Below are 17,224 nucleotides of genomic sequence, written 5' to 3'. Positions count from 1 at the left end.
GCATATGGTGGCACGCTGCATCTGGTGGCAAGTGACACACTGCATATGGTGGCACGCTGTATCTGGTGGCAAGTGACACGCTCAGGGTTCCCAATGATTCTGCATTATGGTGAGTTGAACTATTTCATTATCTATTACAATGTAATAATAGAAAGGAATATGATTTGATCATCCTAACCATAGGTGTGCGCAGCCTATTGCATTAGGGTGTGCATCCCAAAGCTCAAACACACATGCATGTGTGTATGTATATTGACGGTGTCAGTAGGGTAGAGGTTGGTGTTGGTAGAGCAGTGGACGGTATCATAATTGTTTCATTTTTATTTTGTTTTTTATTATTTTTACTGAATTTTTTATTCATTTTTAATTTTTTTTAGGAGCATCATTAGAGGACTTCAGTGAAATACCAGGGGTCCAAACAGGGGGATTCTGCGGCACACAGGGTGATTAGGATGGGCCCTGGCGCACCTTGTGTGCACGCCTATGATCCTGACACCATATCAAGCATGGTGTTGGGATGATATGAGTGCTAAAACCAGCCAAAACCAGCCATTCACCTGTTTGGTCCTTGGCAAAATTGTCCCTGAATGGCAGTTTGGAAATGTAGTCACCCTAGCCTCCACATAATCAGCAGTGTCCAATCACGGCTGATCACGATGTAAACAGGAAGAGCCGTTGATCGGCTTTTCCTCACTCGCATCTGATAGACGCAAGTAGAGGAGAGACGATCGGCTGATCTCCTGGCAGGGGGTCTGTGCTGATTGTTTATCAACGCAGCCCCCCCTCGAATGCCCACCCAGGAGAACCAGGGAAGGCCACCACACTGGACCACCAGGTATGCCACCCTAGACCACTAGGGTGACCACGTGTCCCAGATTGTCCGGGACAGTCCCACATTTTGCAGTTCTGTCCCGGGCACATTCACTCCAGGACAATACAGTGTCCCGGAATGAAACTGACACAGCCACCCCCCCCCCCCACCGGGCCAATCTGATGCCCCCAAAAAAGACCGCCACATCACCACTTTACTCACTGACAGTACTTGCCCTGGCTGGGAATGTCTGGAGGAGCACAAGCCCTGCCCCCTTCTTGTGATTGGAGAAATCATAAATCCCGCCTCTTGTGTCCAATCACTGTGCTGTGATTTGTTACAGCACAAGCTGATTATTGGGAAGGGAGGGTGTCCCTGAATTGTAGTTTGGAAATGTGGTCACCCTAGCCCAGGGTCAGGGGGAAATTCAGGGACACTGTATTGTCCCAGAAGGAAGGTGCCCGGGAAATCCGGGACATGTGGTCACCCTAATACCCACAGTTGATCCAGGGGAAGGTGAAAAACCCCAGTAAAGCATGATCCACGTTGCTACAGCAGGGGGAAAAAATCCTTCCTGATCCCCCGAGAGCCAATCTGATGTTCCCTGGATTAACTTTACCTATAAATGTTAGTACCCAGTTATATTATGTACATTAAGGAAATAATCCAGGCCTTTTTTAACCACTTCCATACCGGGCATTTTCACCCCCTTCCTGCCCAGGCCAATTTTCAGCTTTCAGCACTGTCACAATTTAAATGAGAATTGTGCGGTCATGCGACGTTGTACCCAAAATAATTTTGATATTTTTTTCCCCCCACAAATTGAGCTTTCTTTTGGTGGTATCTGATTATTTTTGTGTTTTTTGTTTTTTGCTCTATAAACCAAAAAAAGAGCGTCAATTTTGAAAAAAAAAACACAATGGGCCAGATTCAGGTAGGGAGCGCATATTTGTGTGCGGGCGTAGCGTATCCTATTTACGCTACGCCTCCGCAACTTTGACAGGCAAGTGCAGTATTCACAAAGCACTTGCTTCGTAAGTTGCGGTGGCGTAGCGTAAATAGGCCGGCGTAAGCACGCCTGAATCAAATGTGGAAGATGTGGGCGTGTCTTATGTAAATTTATTGTGACCCCAGGTAAATGACGCTTTTTCCGAACGGCGCATGCGCCGTCCGTGAAAGTATCCCAGTGTGCATGCTCCAAATTAACCCGCAAAAAGCCAATGCTTTCGACTTAACGTTGGCTGCGCCTCATATAGCAGGGGTAACTTTACGCCGGAAAAGGCCTTACGTAAACGGCGTATCTGTACTGCGACGGCCGTAAAGAATAGGCGTATCTAGCTGATTTACATATTCTAGGCGTAAATCGGCGTACACGCCCCTAACGGCCAGCGTAAATATGCAGTTAAGATACGACGGCGTAGGAGACTTACGCCGGTCGTATCTTAGCAACATTTAAGCGTATCTCAGTTTAAGCATATGCTTTAAGTTGCGACGGCGCGGATTCGGACTTACGACGGCGTATTTACTGATACGCCCGTCGTACGTCTTTCTGAATCCGGGCCAATATTTATAACTTTTTGCTATAATAAATATCCCAATTTAAAAAAATAATAATAATTTTTTCTTCAGTTTAGGCTGATTTGTATTCTTCTACATATTTTTTATAAAAAAAAAAAAATCACAATAAGCCTATATTGATTGGATTGCCCAAAAGTTATAGCGTCTACAAAATAGGGAATAGAATTATGGCATTTGTATTATTATTTTTTTTAACTAGTAATGGCGGCGATCTGCAATTTTTATCATGACTGCGATAATGCGGCAGACACATCACACTTTTTACATCATTTTGGGACCATTGTCATTTACACAGTGCTATAAAGATGCACTGATTATTGTGTAAATGACACTGGCAGTGAAGGGGTTAACCACTAGGGGGCGAGGAAGGGGTTAAGTGTGTCCTCGGGACCATTCACATTTATACAGCGAACAGTGCTATAAATATGCACTGATTACTGTATAAATGTGACAGGCAGGGAAGGGGTTAACACTAGGGGGCAATCAAGGGGTTAAATGTGTTCCCTAGGGAGTGATTCTAACTGTGGGGGAGGAGACTTGCTGGGGGAGATGACCGATTGGTGTCCCTATGTACAAGGGACACACCATCGGTCTGCTCTCCCTGACAGGATTTCATTGACTCTTTACCAAGATCGAGGATAGACTGTGTCAGTGTGACAAGCCTCGTCCCCGATCGCTGCTTGTGCTTGCACCTATGTCGTGCATGAGGACAATGCATGAGACTGGCTGTGATTGGACACAGCCGGTCACGTGGTAAAGAGACAATTTTTTTCGGCTCTTTACTAGAGGACGACCGATATATCGGCCGATATTTGGCCGTTTTTAAGAAATCGGCATCAGCCGATTATTGTAAAAAATCGGCCGATTTTCGGCTGCCACGCTAAACCCCGCTCCACCTACAGCAGCACTTGAAATGAATCCTTCAGCCACGCTGCTAGTAGCCTGCGTGCCGCCCCCCCCCCCCCCACCTCGGCAGGCTGTAGCAGAAAGCAAACTTGTCTCAAGCCCGAGCAGCTGCAGTACAAGTTGTCTGCGCGAAGAGATCACAAAAGCTTCCTGCATGCTGGGACGGTGGCGGGATTACTGAACATGGGCTCTAGGCTACGGCTCCAGCCGTAGCCTAGAGCCCATGTTCAGTAATCCCGCCACCGTCCCAGCATGCAGGAAGATTTTGTGATCTCTTTGCGCAGACAACTACTGCAGCTGCTCGGGCTTGTGACAAGTTTGCTTTCTGCTACAGCCCGCCGAGGTGGGGGGGGGGTTGGGCGGGGCCGGCACGCAGGCTACTAGCAGCGTGGCTGAAGGATTCATTTCTCGTGCTGCTGGAGACTGGGGTAATGTACAGTATTCCTATCATCTCTGATAGGTGCCTCCGCTCTCTAGTGATTGTACATAGTACTCCAACTCATGTGGGAGCTCACTGGTGTCATCCAATGGGCAGTGCTGGAGGGAACAGTGTGTACATGTTAGAGCACACCCCTCTCCTGTATACACACTCATTTTATATATATCCATCCCCACCCACGGCCAGCTCCATCCATCCATCCCCCTTCACAATACATCCCCCACCCACGGCCAGCTCCATCCATCCATCCCCTTTCACAATACATCCCCCACCCACGGCCAGCTCCATCCATCCATCCCCCACCCACGGCCAGCTCCATCCATCCATCCCCCTTCACAATACATCCCCCACCCACGGCCAGCTCCATTCATCCATCCCCCTTCACAATACATCCCCCACCCACGGCCAGCTCCATCCATCCATCCCCCTTCACAATACATCCCCCACCCACGGCCAGCTCCATCCATCTCTCCCCCTCCACAATGCATCCCCCACCCACGGCCAGCTCCATCCATCCCCCTTCACAATACATCCCCCACCCACGGCCAGCTGCATCCATCCACCCCCCTCCCTCCATCCACAGCCAGCACCATCCATCTCTCCCCCTCCACAATGCATCCTCCACCCACGGCCAGCTCCATCCCTCCATCCCCCTCCACAATGCATTCTCCATCCATCCACCCCCTTCCCTCCATCCACAGCCAGCACCATCCATCTCTTCCCCTCCACAACGCATCCCCCTTCCACGGCCAGCAACATCCAGCCATCCCCCTCCACAACGCATCCCCCACCCACGGCCAGCATCATCCATCCATCCCCCTCCACAACACATCCACCGCCAGCACCATCCATCTATCCCCCTCCACAACACATCCCCCACCCACACCCAGCAACATTCATGCATCCCCCTCCACAATGCTTCCCCCACGCACAGCCAGCACCATCTTTCCCCCTCCACAACGCATCTCCCACCCACGCCCAGCACCATCCATCCCCCTCCACAACACACCCCCCACCCACGCCCAGCACCATTCATCCACCCCCCTCCACAATGCATCCCCCAGGCACAGCCAGCACCATCTTTCCCCCCTCCACAACGCATCTCCTACCCACGCCCAGCACCATCCATCCTCCTCCACAATGCATCCCAATCCAAAAATCGGCCCAAAATATCGGCCGCAAAAATCGGCATCATATATCGGCCAATCGGCTTCCCCGATTTCTAAATATCGGCATCAGCATCGGCCAGAGAAAAACCCATATCGGTCGACCTCTACTCTTTACACTAATGTGGGATGGGCTGCATCTCGAGGGATACACCTCATCCCCCGGGGGCCCGCAGGAGCGGCGAGAAGCTCAGGACGTCATATGACGCCCGCCTGGAGGGACAGTGTTCCTCCGGACCTAATATGATAATTGCCCGGTATGGAAGTGGTTAAAGTGAATAACTCAACACCAAGTTCACTATATGGACCCCTTATATATTTGTACATGTTGATAATATCCCCTCTTAATCTGCTCTTCTCAAGAGGAAATACATTCAGGCCTAGATTCACGTAGGGCGGCGTAAGTGTGGACGGGCGTAACGTATCGTATTTACGCTACGCTGCCGCAACTTAGAGAGGCAAGTGCTGTATTCACAAAGCACTTGCGTCCTAAGTTACGGCGGCGTATCGTAAATGTGCCGGCGTAAGCGCGCCTAATTCTAATTGTGAAGAGGTGGGCGTGTTTTATGCTAATGAATCGTGACCCGACGTGATTGACGTGGACGTATCCCAGTGCGCATGCGTCGGATAGAATGCCTAAGATACGTCGAACACTGCCTACGACGTGAACGTAACTTACGCACAGCCCTATTCGCGTACGACTTGCGCAAACAACGTAAAAAGATACGCTTGTTCCGACGTCCATACTTTGCATGGGCCGAGCCACCTAGAGACCTGCTTTATCTTTACACCGGTGTATGTCTTATGTAAGCGGCGTAACTAAATGCGACGGGCGCACGTAAGTTTGTGAATCGGCGTATCTAGCTCATTTGCATATTCGATGCGGAAATCAACGGAAGCGCCACCTAGCGCCCAGCGTAATAATGCACCCAAGATACGACGGCGTAGGAGACTTACGCCGCTCGTATCTTGGCAGAATGTATGCGTAACTGATTCTATGAATCAGGCGCATACCTACGACGGCGCTCATTCGGACTTACGACGGCGTATCTGGAGATACGCCGTCATAAGTCTTTGTAAATCTGGGCCTCAGTTCCTCTAATCTTTCCCAATAGCTTTAGGCATGCATTCAGTTTTGTCTTTCCTGTGTTGCGCATTAGCACAGGCAATATTTCAGAGAATATAACCTTGGAGGTCCTTCCCTTCAATTTGCAAAATTAACTGCACAGTGAAGGTAAGTATGACATGTTTGTTATTTAAAAAAAAAAAAACTGAACCTTTACAATCAGTTTAAGCATTCCATAGATGACTTTTCTTTTCTTCCACCACGGGTGTCTTCAGACTAGTAACATGAGACTCATCCCCTTGAAGGTCCTCTCCTTGCTGGTCTTAGGCAATCCTCGATAATGCAGAGAGCCGCATTGAGATGAAGCTGTCAGTGCAGTTCTCAACATCAGTTTATTTAAGTGTAAGTCGCTGTGGCAATGCTCCCTCAAGGGGTGGGTCTGTGATGCCTTGCACCAATAGAATATCCTCATTCTTTCAGACTAAGTGATGATGGGTGTCAATGAACCCAAAAGACTAAGGCCGCGTACACATGGTCGGACAAAACCGATGAGAATGGACCGAGGTTCAGTTTCATCGGTCCAAACCGACCGTGTGTATAGCCCATCGGTCTGTTGTCCTTCGGTCCAAAATTTTAAAACATGCTTTAAAATCGAACCGATGGACCGCTGACCGATCGGGCCAAACCGATGGTTAGTACACAAAAGCATCGGTTCAAAACCCGCGCATGCTCAGAATCAAGTCGACGCATGCTTGGAAGCATTGAACTTCGTTTTATTCAGCACGTCGTGTGTTTTACGTCACCGCGTTCTGACCATATCGGATTTTGGACTGACGGTGTGTACACATATCAGGCCGTACGGCCACTTCAGAGGTGAACCGATGAAAACTGTCCGTCGGACCATTCTCATCGGTTTTGTCCGACCGTGTGTACGGGGCCTAAGGGTAATTTTTTGCCATTTCTAAAATATGTACAATTATGGCCAGGCTATTGATATATATTTACCTAATTTCTTAACAAGTCCTCACTGACCTTTGTAGCTGCAGACACTGTGGAGCAATTCATCCCCAAAATGCACAACACAAGCAGTACGTCCACCTCCCACATGTGATTTGGTAGCCTTTCAGCCTTCTAACATAAAACAGAGCAGGTGCTCTACAAGGGCAAACAGAATGGGCTAAGCTGCGAAAAAAAACTGACTTCAATGCTTCTGTTTAAAGAGAGCCTAAATTGTGAAAGCTGTGGCCAAAAAAAGGTATGCAGTGGACAAGGGATTAGTCACCAGCATTGATTTATTTTGAAAAGCCTATGGCGTGCAAAACACACCCAAAAACTCCACCTGGCGCCAAAGAAAATGTGCACACACATCAAGAGTGAAACACAAAAATGTGCAACGGGTGCTACGTCTATCCTCCATAACGAAGGACCTAACCCTGATCCCCCGGGGGGGTTAGGCTCCAGACGGGGACTAAGGTACTCACATGGTCCGAGCAGCCGAAGCCGACACAGACCCCATTCTTTGGACGGTCTGCCGAAACAGAACCCACCCAAGTACTAGGTGGGGCTCCCCCGAAGGGAGACCCCCATGAGAGCAGGTGAACTAAGCCAGAAGGCCATGTCCACCCACTCCCAAGACGTTCAGGGCTGGCCCGAGGACCGGCACCCTACTAATCACTCTGTGACAAACGTGACACCAAACAAAAAAATACATAAAAGTGACAACACAGGGGTAAATAAAAAGAAAGTGGGGGAGAAGAAAGATGAGGAAGAGAGAAAGTGACCATCGTGCAATACGATGGCCGGCCCTCCGGCCAGGAAACAAAAATTCCTCTGGTCCCAGCCAAAAGGCCCGGCCCTAGAGGCAGGTGTAAAAAAAGTGTGATATGGTGAAGTGACCACGGTGCCAAAAAGCAAAAGTGCCGGTAAAACACAAGTGCAAGTATGGCACCCCTGAACTGCCACTCCAGGGGCACATTCACCATAGACTTTTTTCAAAACCCTGACCAACAGCCCGGATAGTGACAGCCCCCTTCCCCACCAGGAAGGATTGAGAGCTCCGGAAACTCAAGGAGAGTGCATGTTCGTCTCTTTTGCTCCCTACCTAATTATACTCGGGAGGTACTAGCCTATGGTACAACCCCCCTTAACAGTAGGGTGGGGTCGACGTTCCCTTGCGAGAAACTGGCAAGGTTAGAAACTGCATCAAATCCAGGCCAGAAGGCCAGGGACCCGACCCTTCAGCTTCGACCGCATGTTTCTCCGTCCCGATCAGAAGGCTTTCACCTCAACGCCAGCAGGTTCATTTGCCACAGCCATCCCTTTCCACCTCGCCGTGTACTAGGGATGGTTAGCATAGCGTCACCTCCTGCTAACTGATAAGAACAGATACTACACTTGATCTTAGCCAAAAGGCCGAGAAGCGAGTCACCAGCATTGAATATGGTCCATCTGCAGCTAATCTTGGTAGAGATGCCAGACTTTGTATCTTCATGCCCCAGTGTACCCACTGATGACTGGTGATCTGATGGCTGATGGAGGAATAATCAAATAGGTTCAGAAAATACAGATCTGCAGATGGGACAAAATGAAGGCCTCTTGAGCCCCTTAGGGAAAGAGAGCCTTGACTGATGGGGGCATGGCCAGGTACTGGACAAGGCGGTGGTCACGGAAGGATTGGTCAGTTGGGGGATGGGTTGGGCCCGAGCTCAGATAAAAGGGGTCGCCCCAGGAAATTCTGGGTCTTTTGGAAGCGTGCTGGGAAGAGCTGACCACCCTCCCGCCCCTTTTTTTGTTATGGTATGTCACAGCTTGCTGCGGTTTTCTTGACCTTGCCAGCAGAAAATGGCCGTAGTGGGCCATGCCCTTCATGGACACCGGAAGTAGGCGGCCTGTCCAGCACTTATGGTAAGGACAGGCCCCTCCCCCCTTTTTGGAAATGTGCTTACAGTACAACTGTGACTGGCACTGGTTATAAAATGTTGAATGTTGAAAACGTTATGTTTGCTTTAATAAAGCTGTGGCCTTGCCCTTTCCAACTTAATGGTTGTAAGAGTGTTTATTTATTGGGATGAAGGGGCAAGGGGGAAGGTTTATGTACATCATTTTGTAGTAAGGGGTACCTGGGATCATTGCGCCTCAGCAGTCATGAAAGCAGTGAAGACTGATCACTCCGTTCTTGAGTTTAGAGCCCGCAGGGGACAGCTGAAGCATCACACCGATGCTGCAGCCACATAGGTGAGTATAGATGTTTATTTTTTGCTATCCAGCACTCCTCCAGTAAGATAGTAGCTTGTTGGAAACAAGTTTAATTTTCCTCATTGGAGCCTGAATTTTGTATTTTGCCTGAAGATCTGTGTTCTGTTTATCTAAACTTCTTTTAATACTGTGCTCTTTGAAATGTGCTGTTTGCTTTTTTAAGTCAGTGCACCTAGGGTTACTGGCCAAATGAACACTGTGTATTGTTCTGAAATATGCAATCTTGCATCGCATAATTTGGAAACAGGCCTGCCATGGCAGGAAAAACTTTGCGGATTACTCAGTGGGACGCGTAGCAGCACTGAAACGGAGGTCTGTGTATTATTTGCATGTAGTTTTTGATTAAGTCCTGAATGGAGGACACTTAATCCAGTATATAGCAGAACAAAAAAGTAAAGGGGTGTTGGGATCTAAAATAAAAATAAAATCTATGCAATATATAAAATACTGTGTATCTAGTATAAAGATTGCTTTATCATATATGTGTATTTTAATAAAAAATCTCTAAATACAGATATACCTATCATATAAACATGTGAGAGCAAAAAATAGACCTTATTTACTACAGATCTGTGAAGCAGTGGTTTCTCTGCAGAGGTCCAATTTTTAGCTAATTTAACTAGGCTTTAAAATTTACCATGTCATGAACAATTCAATGACATCAAAGTCCCAATATTATATCAAGTGAAGTGTCACAAATGGAAAATAATACAACGAAACGTACGTCGGAGGCGGGACCCGGTCACGTGACGTGTCCCCCCCCCCCCCGCCCCTGGAGCTGACAGCTGGGAACGCGAGGCTGTGCTACGGAGGTAGCAGAGATCCCGGACGCCCCAATACCACTCATACCGCAATTGTAGCGGTGAAACGTCTGCAGCCCCAGTGCCGGGTAGGCACCCATACAGTAAGAGGCCATTTTGGCTTTTGTTTTTTTTCCTTGTTTTTAAAAAAGTTTTTTTTATTGAATCAGTATTACGCTATTGGCTTCTCCATTGATTTTTTTGCATATCCCTGTTTCGATTTCCCAGTGATGAGGCTAAATATCAATATTTTCCTGTCGGCATGTGTGCAGGCACAATCCTGCATAAGCTCATATGACTAACTTTTTAATTAAAGTAGTCTATACAATCTGGTAAGCGCATCCATTTCTCATCAGCACGGTTTTGGGTGTCAAAGAAGATTGGAGTGTGGTGGTGGCATTTTTCTTTTCACTTAAGCAAGATACAGCAAATTAAGAAGATTTATTATTATTTTCCATTTGTGACACTTCACTTGATATAATATTGGGACTTTGATGTCATTGAATTGTTCATGACATAGAGACACTATATATTTGCAATATTTGTATTATTTTATATTGTTAAGTTCTATTATGATCACTTTACTATTGATTAATTGATTTATCACTGGGTGGTCTAGCGCCCTCTATTTTCCATTTTCACTCATTACAATCAGCATTGTCTAAGAGGAGCAGCTTTATATTATCTATTAATTTATTCTTATATTTTTGGCGCTGAATTCACTTTTCTCACTTTAAAATTTACCAGTAAGGTGCTTTGTAAAAGTTCGGAGAAAATTACATAAAAAGATAAATGGGGAGAAAAAAAAGTAAGAACGCGTAATAAATAAACCAGACTTTTTTAAAGCAAGGTCCACGTAATATGAGTGTGCCCCCTTCCTCATAATTAATTGCCACTTTAAAAGTAAAACAAAAGCTAGAGGGAAAAGTTATTAAAGTAGTATTAAACCCAAAAGCAAACATCTATTAAGCTACAGCTTACCAATCCTTATGCCCCGTACACACCATCACTTTCTGCGATGGAAAAAAACGTCATTTTCAAAAACGTCAATTTAATTGACCGTGTGTGGGCAAAAACGTTGTTTTATGTCTTCTAAAAAACGACAGAAAAAAATTGAAGCATGCTTCAATTTTATGTGTCGTTTTTCAAAAGTGCACTTTTTACCTCACAGAAATTGACCGTGTGTAGCAAAAAACGTCGTTTTCTAAGACGTTTTTTCATCTACGCATGCCCAGAAGCTAGCTTCAATGGTAAAACGTGGTGGAACGTAACCTGACTTTGCAAGATCATTGTGAGAAAACGATGGTGTGTATGCAACTTCGTCTTTGAAAATTGAAGTTTCAAAAACGTCATTTTTTACTTCACAGAAAGTGTCGTTTTTTTTCATCACATAAAGTGATGGTGTGTACGGGGCAGATGTAATGGCTAAATTGGTTTTCTATTTTAGGCTTTCTTTCCTTTAACTTTTACCTGGTGATTCAGCTAGTGTGTCTGTTTTTCAACAGAGTAAAGCTGTCCTGCAGATGCAGCAGTTAGGGGGTTGAGTCAAACCATTTGCCACTGACAAGTGCTCACACTTTCCTCAAATTGTTCCTCAGCTGAGATATGAACTGTTTTATATTTTCTGAAACCAGAGGCCCCTGAGAATATATAAGTGTATTCCTTATTTTCCTGTATCTTTTAACAAACAGTCATACAGCTACGCGGCGCCGCCTTTTTCCTTTTGCTTATGTTCCAGATCCTCCTATTTGTAAGCTGGCAGCCATCTCTGTGATCAGCAATCTCTTGAGTATTCATATGGACTAATTGCTATGGACTAATATATTGTCCTCCTTTGAACATCCAGACCAATCCCTTTCCACCATATATAGTTGTCACTTTATGCACCCGTACCCAGAGTACACTTAATTAACCCTTTGTGAGAATAAAATGGTGGCTGCTGCAATTTTTTAAGTCACACGATATTTGCGCAGCTGTTTATCAAACTCAAATTTTTAGGAAAAAAATTTACTTAAATGAATATGAATGCACACAAACTTCAAACTCCACGCTTTACTGGTTATTAGTTTAGAATTAAATGTGAGCAATGGCTCTAGAATGGATGCTCTCACCCTGACGTTCGTGACAATACCTCATGCAGCGCCCTGCTCCCAATGACTGGGGCGCTATTCTAAATTTAGAGGGCATCTGAGCCAATAATGGGCTCAGACTTTGTTGAATTCCAGTGCAATTAGCCTCTGTTCTGAATAATGGTTATGCTTGGTAGGATTTTCCCCTGTTGCCTGTAGGTGGAGTTATCACCTCAGGCCCATGTTGGAACACAAGCGAACCATGTTGTGTTAAGTGACCCTTCTCGGCGGCAGCCCAGTGGGAGTGGTGCCCCGCTGTGCATGCTGGGAAGGGGTACTTAAGGGGCAGACGCTGTTTTTCGGGGTCCTTCACCTCGTGGCCCTCCTGGCGTGAGGCACGTGTGTGTGATTCCAGCCCGGGACCACGTTGGTCCGAGGCTGCATCTCTATTGAGTAGGCCCAGCTATGCTGGCTGGGGCCTATGATTCTGAAGGGAATCCCAAGCTGTCCATCCAAGTGGGGGAAGCTGCTCAACGAAGTAAACCGGGGGAGGGAGGAGACCAAGTAAGCCAAGCTAATGTCGCGGGATAGGCCTGGTGACTTAGTTATAAAGGGATCCACTAATCTATTTGTCTTACAGTCCGCCAGATTGGCTTAAAGGCTCTTTTACTGTGAGGCAGGAAGTTTAGGACTTAAATCCTGTGGCAGAGGGTCCCTGACTATCCATCTTTCGTTCTCAGATGGTCTGTGGCAGAGACTGTTCTCATACTGTTCGTGCATCATTCTGGCTGCTAGGACATGTGAGAGGGGTCTATCCGGGTGAGCAATACCCACTCAGTGTCATGGAAGCATGAATCAGACGTACAAACCAGATAAAATGAATAAGAAGATTTATTTGATAAAACGAACAGCAAGGTCAAAGTCCACACAGATGATCGAAACAGCCAGGAGAGTCGTCCTACGGTGCCAGGGTCGATAGCCAGGGAAGAGAGTCAACCAAGCCGGAGTCTGTAGCCAGAGACGGGTGAAATGAAGCCGGGAATCAGGAACCAGGAGGAACGTCCAAGACCGGGTCGGAAACCAGGAGCAGGCAGCACGAGCACAGAAGGGATGTCAGACGAAGAGGCCCAAGCGAGGAAATGCTGCAGCTGCCATCCTATATATATATGCTGAGCAGCCAGCTCCTCCCAGTGGAAAGGAGGAGCCGCAGGGTGTGGCAGGTTACAAGAACCCCATGAAGCAAGATGGCTGCCAGCACATGTCAGTGATGAGGAGCCTGTAAAGAGGTAAGACCATGACAGTACCTCCCCCTCAAGGGCCCCTCCTCCGCGGCGCAAAATACAGCTTCTGAGGAAAGCGCGCGTGAAAGGCTCGGAGGAGGACAGGAGCATGGACATCAGCCTGGAGCTTCTGGCGCTGCGCAGAGATCCTAAGGGACCTCTGAATCTGTACCCATGAAGCACGTAGGGCAGAAAGATGGTTCTCCACAGCTGGAACATCTTGGGGAGAGAATGACTCCGGTAATACAGCAGGTTGAAACCCATAATTGGCCATGAAGGGAGACATCCCAGAGGAAGAGTTGACCGCGTGTTCCTGGCAAACTCAGCCCATGGCAGAAGGTCAACCCAATTGTCCTGATGATCGGAGACATAGCAGCGAAGAAATTGCTCCAGGGCTTGATTGGATCATTCTGCGGCCCCATTGGACTGAGGGTGGTAAGCCAAAGAGAAGGAGAGTCGAATACCTAACTGAGAGCAAAAAGCGCGCCAGAACCTGGACACAAACTGACTCCCTCGATTCGAAACTATCTCTTTGGGCAAACCGTGCAACCGGAAGACCTCCCTGGCGAAAACCGTGGCCAACTCCTGTGCAGTGGGTAACTTCTTGAGTGGAACACAGTGGCACATTTTGGAGAACCGATCCACAATTGAGAGAATGACCGTATGGCCTCGGGACACAGGGAGGTCAACAATGAAGTCCATCCCCAGGTGTGACCATGGGCGCTCCCCATTGGGAATGGGTTGTAGAAGTCCCAACGGAAGATGCCGAGGGGATTTATTCTGGGCACAAACAGAGCATGCCGCTACATATGCGGCAATGTCGGACCGCAGAGAAGGCCACCAGAATAAGCGTGAGACGGCCCAGGACAGCTGATTCTTTCCAGGATGCCCCGCGGTCTTGGAGTTATGGTAGGTTCGCAACAGCCGGGTGCACAACTCCTCAGGCACGAAGCACCTACCATCCGGTCTCCCAGAGGGAGCACCAGATTGGGCCGCCAGAATCTGCTCTCCAAGGGGAGAGGTCAAACTGGTACGGATGGCGGCCAAGATCTGATTTGGAGGTTTGACCGAAGTCGGTATCGAATCCTCCCTAGACAGCTCGGAGAATTGACGTGATAAGGCATCCGCCCTGACGTTCTTGGAACCGGGTAAGTAGGAGACCACGTAATTAAAGCGTGACAGGAACAGAGCCCATCTGGCCTGACGGGGTGTCAATCTCTTGGCTTCCGAAAGGTACTTCAGATTCTTGTGGCCCGTCAGGATGAGAACCGGGACCACAGAACCCTCGAGCAAGTGCCTCCATTCTTTGAGAGCCTGCACGATAGCTAACAGCTCTCTGTCACCAATCTGGTAGTTGCATTCCGTGGGAGACAGTCCCCTGGAGTAGAACCCACAGGGAAGCAGGGGTCCCTCTGGTGTCCGACGCTGAGACAGAAGGGCGCCTACTCCCGTCTCAGACGCAATGGTGGGAAGGAGAGAGGGGGGCTGCAATGGTGGGAGAGAGAGAGGGGGCTGCAATGGTGGGAGAGAGAGAGGGGGCTGTAATGGTGGGGGAGAGAGAGGGGGCTGTAATGGTGGGGGAGAGAGAGGGGGGTGCAATGGTGGGGGAGAGAGGGGGAGCTGCAATGGTGGGGGAGAGAGGGGGCTGCAATGGTGGGGTGGGGAGAGAGAGAGGGGGCTGCAATGGAGAGGGGAGAGAGAGAGGGGGGCTGCAATGGTGGGGGAGAGAGAGAGGGGCTGCAATGGTGGGGAAGAGAGAGGGGGAGCTGCAATGGTGGGGGAGAGAGGGGGGCTGCAATGGTGGGGGGGGAGAGAGAGAGGGGGGCTGCAATGGAGAGGGGAGAGAGAGAGGGGGGCTGCAATGGTGGGGGAGAGAGAGGGGGCTGCAATGGTGGGAGAGAGATTGAGGGGGGGCTGCAATGGTGGGTAGTTTGCTTTGAGAGAGAGAGAGATGCACCTTGCAATGATGAGTCTGAGAACCTCCATGGCCGTTCACTATTCTCCTGCTGCTCTCACTCGTGGCTCTTCTTCATGAAGTGGGCGGAGCTGGTGCCGTACGGGATAGATGGAAGGAGGACAAATCAAGCAGCAGCAAGGCGTTCTCCTGCTCCACTCAGGCATAGATATCACTGAGGGAAGCAGGAGAGGAGGCGGTTCAGTAGGCGGTGCCGGATCAGAGTAGGCATTGCGGCGGCCGCCGCTGCTCTTTGTTTAACCGACTGACAGGCAACGGACAAGCTCCCAGCCATTAGTGGCCACAGGGCACTGAGTGCAGGCGGCCTACCGGGATATTTCCCGGGATCCCGGTAGGCCAGTCCGGCCCTGCTGTGGGGACCACGAGAGGATCTCAGCCGATCTCCAATCGAAAGTCGGGTTATGCCTCTGGAGCCAGGGGTACCCCAAGACCACCGAGTAGTGAGGAGACGAAATTACCTGAAGACAGACCGACTCCCTGTGGCTATCTCCACTGGTAGGGTCTCATGAGTCACCTGCGGCGGCCGAAGGGGTCTGCCGTCAATCGCCTCAAGAACCAGCGGAGAAACTCGAGCCTGCAGAGGAATGGAGTTTGCGGCAGCAAATTTACTGTCGATGAAAAGACCACCAGCACCAGAATCCACCAACGCCTGGGCCGCCACCGAGCCCCCGGCCCAGGAGAGGACGACGGTGAGCAGTGGTTTATCAGCACGGAAAACCGGGGACGAAGAAACTCCACCCAAGATCTGTCCCCGACAGGATCTCAGGTGCGAGCGTTTCCCGGACGGTTTGAACATGACAACCGAAGATGCCCACTGAGACCGCAGAACATGCAACGACCCTCACGTCTCCGAAGTGCTCTCTGCCCCTCAGACAGGTGAGCAAACCCCAGCTGCATGGGTTCACCCCAAGGCACGTCAACCCCAGGAGGCGTGGAAGGAGAGGGAGGCACGGGTGGGACAGTAAACGTAGGCGCCAATCTGTTGGAAGGCCTCCGCAGGCTCTCCTTAAAGGAAGGTCTCTCCCTGAGTCTGGTGTCAATCAATATCAGGAAAGAAATGAGAGCCTTGAGCTCCACGGGTAGGTCTTTAGCCGCAGTCTCATCTTTCAAGGTGTCAGAGAGACCATGGGAGAAGGCAGCCACCAGGGCCTCATTATTCCAGCCCACCTCTGCTGCCAGGGTACGAAACTCAATGGCGTATTCGGCTACCGATCGTGAACCCTGTCTGATGGACATGAGGAGCTTCGCAGCAGAGGCAGAGCGAGCCGGCACATCGAAAGACCTCCGAAGAGAAGCAACAAAACCGGAAAACTCGGCCACCACCGGATTGTTGTTCTTCCATAAAGGACTCGCCCAGGCCAAGGCCTTGTCCGAGAGCAGCGAGATCAGGAAGCCCACCTTCGATCTCTCAGTAGGAAAAGCATGTGGCAGCAACTCGAAATAAATGCCCACTTGGTTAAGGAAGCCTCGGGACTGAGTTGGTTCGCCCCCAAAGTGCTGTGGGAGGGGGGCAGAACCGGTCATGCCCCAAGACACCGCAGGCGCAACAACGGGTGGCGGGGTAGACACAGGCGCAACAACCGGAGCGACAGAGGGAGCAGAAACAGGAGCGACAACCGACCTATCAGAAGCGAGATGAGCAGTACGTGCAAGCAGGGTTTGCAACGCCTGAGCGAACTGACCCAGCAGGTGATCCTGCTGATCAAGTCTGGCGACCAGCATGGGTAGTGTGGATGGCCCTGTACTGTCAGGATTCATGGCTTGGGCCTAGTGTCAAGGAAGCATGAATCAGACGTACAAACCAGATAAATGAATAAGAAGATTTATTTGATAAAACGAACAGCAAGGTCAAAGTCCACACAGATGATCGAAACAGCCA

General features: G+C 49.2%; 1 protein-coding gene and 1 pseudogene across 1 annotated transcript in view; one reads left to right on the top strand and one right to left on the bottom strand.

Moving 5' to 3' along the window:
• PPP1R1B (protein phosphatase 1 regulatory inhibitor subunit 1B) overlaps positions 1 to 17,224 on the top strand; it is a 555,578-nt gene that overhangs the window by 16,129 nt on the left and 522,225 nt on the right. The gene's annotated exons all lie outside the window — the stretch shown is intronic.
• On the bottom strand, positions 8,259 to 8,390 carry LOC120919660 (annotated as a pseudogene).

The sequence above is a fragment of the Rana temporaria genome, chromosome 12 (assembly GCF_905171775.1).
Source record: "Rana temporaria chromosome 12, aRanTem1.1, whole genome shotgun sequence".
NCBI classification, from domain to species: domain Eukaryota; kingdom Metazoa; phylum Chordata; class Amphibia; order Anura; family Ranidae; genus Rana; species Rana temporaria.
This window is presented reverse-complemented; position numbering and strand designations above follow the sequence as displayed.